Here is a 6,904-nt window from a genome sequence, read left to right as displayed (position 1 = left end):
ACCGTGGTGGCCATCTTTTTTTTTTTGCATTATTACAAATCTACATCATTCTTTATTCTACATTCTTCAGCAAAATTTTTTCAAATAAATCTATCAAATTGAAATTGATTTATCTTCTACTTTTTCTACTTCTTTTTTTTTTTTTTTTTTTTTTTTGTATTTTTTAATAAAATCCGACAAATCAATTTTATTTTTTTTTTTTTTAATACAACATTCATGTCAAAAAAAAAAAGGAATAGAAGAACTGATTCCACGCCTTAAATTTATATATCGAATCGATCATTTATTTTTTTTATATAAAAAATTTTTCGCCTTAAGATATTTATTATTATTATTATTATTATTATTAGCAAAATTTTTATCCTGTTGATTTATTTATTTATTTATTTTTTTTTCGGGAGGGAAGGGGAAGGAAGTTTTAAATATGAAAAAAAAAATTAAATCGTTTAATTTTTCTACGTGTATCACTTGTTAATAATTTATAATAGTTTCGTATACTATTTATTTATTTAATTTCCTCGCGATTAAAATATTTTAAATAAAGTTCACATAAAAAATAAATAAAAAGAAGAACAAATCTAGGTATTAATCAAAGTCTGAAAATGCTTTCGTGGTGTTTAATTAAAAATTGATTAATGATAAAAAAAAAAAATAAGTAAAAGACAAATTAATAATGGTTATTTTAAATTAAAAGTGTAATTATGTAGTTATTAATTAATAGGAGTCAAGTTTATTATTGCCCTTTTTTTTTTGTACGTTAAAAAAAAAAAAGCAAAAAGGTGTTTGGAACTTTTGGAATCATTTGTTTAAAAAAAAAAAAAAAAAATTAGTCGTTTGTAATCTTTTTTTTTTTTTTTTTTTTTCAATGATAATAATAATTTTAGAGGGGATTGTTTTTTACAATTCGAACCAAAAAAAAATTTAAAAACAAAACAAAGTTTTATATGTGAAACGTGTAATAAAAATGATTGAAAAAAAAAAATAATAAGTTTTTCCGACAATTTGTTTTTTTTTTTTTTTTTAAATAACAAATCATCGTGTGATTTATCTCGTTTGTTGTATTACTAAAAAAAAAAAAAAAAAAAAATTTTTTTTTACCTTTCAATCTTAATAATGGATTTGTAACATATTCCACACAGCTTTTCTCTCTCTCTCTCTCTCTTCCTTTACATCATAATTTTTGCAAGATTTAAGTTTAAGTTTAAGCACTTTCTATCACGTATTTTTATTTTAAATCATAAAATTCACGAATCTCATGAATTGTTTCCAAAAGAAAAAGAAAATTTTTTTTTTTTTACAATTTTTTGTTTAATTTTACTTTTTTTTTTTCTCTCTTTCGTTTTCGTTTTTTATATTTTCAAGTTTAACAGAAAAAATTTATCTTTTTGTTTAAACGAAATTTAACAAATTTACTCAAATCGTAAATCGGTCAATAAATAAATTTTATAAGATTAATTTTCGTGATCGTTTGAAATTTATTATAATATTTTTTTTTTTTTTTATAATTTTTTTATTAAACCGGCGCGTGTTATGATTGGTGTTGTTATTATTATTATTATTATGATTATCATCATCGAAATATTTAATTTTGAAAATTTCCTTTCTAAAAAAATATTATTACCATTATTTAAATTTATTAAATTTTACTTACCATCGCCATTACCATTTGTTCACTTATTGAAATTAAATTGTTTTTTTTTTTTTTTATTTACCCCTCCATTTATTTGTTTCCTTTTATTTATTTTATGTTTTTTTTTATGTTTTTTATTCGTTTTATTTTTAATAAAAATTATAATTTTCTTGAATGGAAGAAGGGTGGCAACAGGGCATTGATGGTTAAATAAATATATAGTTCAGTTAAATAGAATATAATTTTATTGAAAAAAAAAATTACAAGTTTTGTAATGTCCCCTCTCTTCGATTCAAAAAAAATTATCAAAATGACTTAATTATTGATAGTATAACACACATTTTATTTTATTGAAGGTGAAGAGTAAACCGCTCCAAAAAAAAAAAAAAAAAAAAAACAATAATTTGATAAGAGAAAGGGAGAAAGGGGGTGTCAGATTTTTTTTTTTTCTCAAAAAAAAATTCTTTTTGCAAAACTGGTTTTGTATTTAGATTTATTTCGGAAACTAATTTAATTTAATTTTTTTTTTATAATAAATTTTATTTCGCACTAAAATCATATATCAGAATTAACAAATAATAATAATAATAATAATAACAAATAATTTTTTTATTTATTTTAATTATTATATATCTAAAATCTGAAGAAGGAGAGAAAAAAGAACGGGTAGTCGTCACATTTATTATTTATTTACAATTTAAAAAATTTTTAATAATTACTATTTACTTTCTTTAACATTTAATACATTTAACATTTGGCAACAATGGATTAATAAAATATTAATGGAGTAATTTAAAAAATAATGATAATAATGATGATTGTAAAAAAAATGTCGAATCGTCGTTGCTTGAAAAATTTCGACGTTCGCTCTCTTTTTTTTTAAAAAATAATTTTACGTTTGTTTATTGTTTATATTGTTACTATTATTATTATTATTATTATTATTATTATTATTATTATTATTATTATTATTAGTTTTTTTAATCGTTTATTTAAAGTTGTTAAAGTGTTAAAATTGTACTCAATGTCAATTGAAAACGTTAAACAAAAGTGTCGAGTAGAAAAATTGAAATTTTTTTTTTGAGTATTTTTCAATGAGAAAAACAGAGAGAGAGAGAGAGAGAGAGAGAGAGAGAGAGAGAGAGAGAGACGATACATGTTTGATTGTAAATTAAATTACATTGCAAATAGTTTGACACGTGGTTACAAAAGCTTTTTTTTTTTATAAGAGCTTTCGATTACGATTATGGCACCCCCCCCCACACACACACACACACGATCTGTTTCTCATTTTTAAAAAAATTTCAATTAGTTTTATGATTCAACACAATGTGGGCAAAAAAAAAAAAAAACAACTTTTTGTGTTTTCGTTGTTTACAAGTGGACATTATTATTATTATTATTATTATAGTTTTTTTTTTACCAGAACAACCGTCGATCTTGACGGTTAATAAGAAAGCAAAATGAAGATATTGTTAAGAGTGGTGGGGACCCGACCCGTCGTAACTAACTAACTAACTTAACGTTTGCCTCTTTGATAGTATCAATCGAATCGCGATACTTTGTGGTGGTCGTCCTTCACAAGTTTCATTTTTTTTTTTTTTTGTCGTTTTGTTTTCCCGCTTAAAATTTTATTACCAACGAACTTTTGTAACGGAAAAAAATTTTTTTTTAATATAAATAAAATAAAAAAGTAAAGTATTCGTGTGTGTGTTTTGTTGGCGGAGGACAACAAGGCGGATAACATTGAAACGTAAAAAAAAAAATTTTTTTAGTTTTTGAAAAAATAATACGTTTAGTTAAATGTGGAAAAATTTCATAAGACTATTATTATTATTATTATCATTTGTTTTTGATCGTGTTTAATTTATATATTTATGAAAAAATTATTTTAATTTTATTGCTCGGGGATTAAAATTAAAAAAAAATTAAAGAATTAAAATTTATTTAATATTAATGAAATAATGGTTATAAATGTTTAATAATTAATAATAATATTATGGTTTTGTTTATATTGTTTTTATTTATAACAATTTGAACGTGAAAAATTAGTTTCATTGAAAATAATTGTAATGGATGATAATGGGGGATCTGTTGTGATGATTAAAAAAAAAAATTTTTAATTTAAAAATTTTCAACGTGTTCACTTTTTTTTTTTTTTTTTTTATTAAAAAAAAAAAATCGATTTTAATAATAATAAAGTAATTTATAATTTTACGTTTTACGTGTTTTTTTTTTTTTTTGAACGTAATAAAAAAAAAGAAAATTTAAAATCAATCGATCATTAAAAAAAAAAAAAAAAATTACACATTTCAGTAAGTAATTTTGTATAATTTGAATTCGATAAATTTATTATTATCATTATTATTATTATATAATTATTATTTCGTCGTTGTTGTTTCGGTGCATACGTAATTGTTCTTTCATTCGCTGTTTTTTTTAAAATTGTTGTTAGGAACATAAATTTTTAAAAAAAAAAATTAGTTGTTTTATTTGCGACCATTTTTTCGTTACTTAATAAAAAGGGAAATTGATACTTTTTGAACAAAATTAAAAGAAGCCTTAGTAGTAGTAGTATTAATAAGAAAAGAGCGAAAACAAACAACAACAACAACAACAACATGAACGATTTTTTTTTTTTTTTTTTTTGTTTTAAAGAATTTCATTTTACTTTCACGACAGAAAAAATTTATTTTTATCGTAATTTAAAAAAAAAAAAAAATGGGGAAAAATGTAACTCATATGAAAAAACGAAGTTTAAAGTTTATACATAAACTCTCGTTTGTTTTTTTAACAAACAAACATTTTCGGTTTTGTTTGATTTTGTTTGTTTGTTTGTCGTAATTTCCGGTCGTGGTAAACGATTTAGTTAGTTTCTTAAACTCGATTTTTTTTTTCTTTTGTTTAAAGTTTAATAAACGACAAATCGTGGTAGGCTAGGATAAACTGACAGTTTAATAATAATAATAATAATAATAATAATAATAATAATAATAATAATAATAATCAGACGCTGTGTGTGTGTGTGTGTGTGTGTGTGTGTGACTGATTGAGTAATTATCCAATAATAATAATAATGATTTTTTTTAACGATGCGGTTGATAAAGTTTGACTTTTTTGTTTAATCTCAATTATTATTAGTTAGTTAGTTAGTTAGTTAGGTTTTTTTAAAATTTGCATTTACGATTTTATTATTATTATTATTATTATTATTACTATTACGATTATAATCATTATCATTATTAGTTTTAAATTTTTTATGTAATAGCACATAAAAGTAAAATCAAAACAACAACTTTTTTTTTTAATGTATTCAAATAGAAGAGCAAAGGTATAGTCAAAAAAAAAAAAAAAAAAATGCCAGAGGATGTACATAACGATTTCTCTCTTTCGGATTCGCTTTTTTTTTTTTTTTTTTTTTCAAAAATTTTTATGTATGCATTACTCGTCCCATATTGTTTTAGTTTTTTAGTTTTTTAGTTTTTTAACGATTATTTAGTTTTTACTTTTTAAAATTTTGTTTATTTTCGAACACGTTTAAACGCAAGCTGTGTCGTAAACATTTCTTTTTTTTTTTTCTTTCCTCACAGGCTTTCTCGGATTAACAACTTTTTTTTTTTTTTTTTTTTTTTTTTAACATTATTTTTTTATAAAGAGGCAACAATTTATACTAACAAACAAACAAACAAAATAATAATAATAATAAATAAATTTCCCCTAATAACTTTTAATAATTTATTGATTCGAAAATGTTTTTCCTGTATTACAAAAAGAGAGGGGGGGGGGGGGGGGGAAAGGGGGAAACCCGTATGAGTTTTGTTTTTAGTGGAAATTTTAGTTTTTTAGTTTTTTTTTTTTTAATGAATTTATATTAGTGTCATGGGGGAGAAAATGAACCTAAAAAAAAAAAAAAAACCTCCCCAATCGTGTTTTTAGCCCTTTTAAATAAAGAAAGACAGTTAAATGGGAGTTTTTTTTTTTTTTTTATTTGACATTCACGCAATAAAATTTATTTATTTTTGTTTCGAGGGAAAAAAAAAAAGGAAAAGGAAAAGAAAACGTTAATAAATTATTATTATTATTATTTTTTTAATATGAATCTTAATAATATTCTATTTTTTTTTTTCGCATGAACATCCGGAGGAGGTTGGTTATTTATTTATTTTTTTTTTTTATTAGTGTTAAAACACGATTTGAAATTTTTTTTTTCTCGAATAATAATATTATTAGTATTGTTGTTACGATTAGAGTGATACATAAATTTTCTTGGTATTCTCTCTCTCTCTCTCTCTCTCTCTCTCTCATGCGCTAACGTTTCCGTTTCCGGAAATAATTTAATTATTTATTTGTCGTGATCAATTAATATTATAATATATTATCAATATATCAATATTATATAATATATGATCAATTAATATAATAATATATTGTCGTGATATTAATTATTATAATATAAAAATCATGGTGGAAAATCACTTTGATTGATACGTTTTTTTTTTTTTTGACGAAACTTTGTTTAATTTGCGACAATGTCGGTGAAAAATGACAAAATCATTGTAAATAATAAAATATTTGTTTGTTTTTTTTTTCTTTCTCTCCATTGTTTTCGATACGTTCGGGTAAAATTGTTGTTGTTTTTGTTTCGAAAGAAATTTATTTACTTACTAAAATAGTAATGTGAGTGCTCTCTTATTTAAATAAATGTGTAATTTGAAAAGAAATTTATTTTTTAATTGATAAATATTATTGTTAAAATCGGTCTTGAAAAATTAATCTGTCAATCAACTTTACTTTTTTGATTTTCTTTTATTTTTTTATTTATTTTTGCTTGTTTTCTAGTTTTTTTTCTTTCTCTTTCTCTTTCTCTCTCTCTAACAATATTATTATTCAGGAAACGGAGAGAGAGAAAAAAAAATGTTAATTTTAAAACTCGTAGGCGTATTGGTAAAGTGAAGGGATAAGTTTTTGGTTAAATACACAAATAATAAACGTACTTATAAATACACATGTCTCGAAAAAAAAAAGTGAAAAGTTTTTAGTTTTTTTTTTTTTTTTTTTAAATCCCGGTTCGTTTGCTTTCTTTGATCAATCTACTTTCATGCGGTGTCTTCTGGGGTCTCTAGCGATTTTTTTCCTTTATTAATATCAATTTCCCCGCGCCCCTCCCCCACCCGCGCGAGTTTTAATCATCTATCGGATTCAGGTTTAGAAATAAAAGAAGTTTGGTCCACTTTACACGCCTTGTCTTAACGTTATATAATAAAAATATAGTTT

Source organism: Pediculus humanus, genomic scaffold (assembly GCF_000006295.1).
Source record: "Pediculus humanus corporis 1103172108238 genomic scaffold, whole genome shotgun sequence".
In the NCBI taxonomy this organism is placed as follows: Eukaryota; Metazoa; Arthropoda; class Insecta; order Psocodea; family Pediculidae; genus Pediculus; species Pediculus humanus.
The sequence above is the reverse complement of the archived record's forward strand: the minus strand, read 5'-3'. Positions refer to the sequence as shown.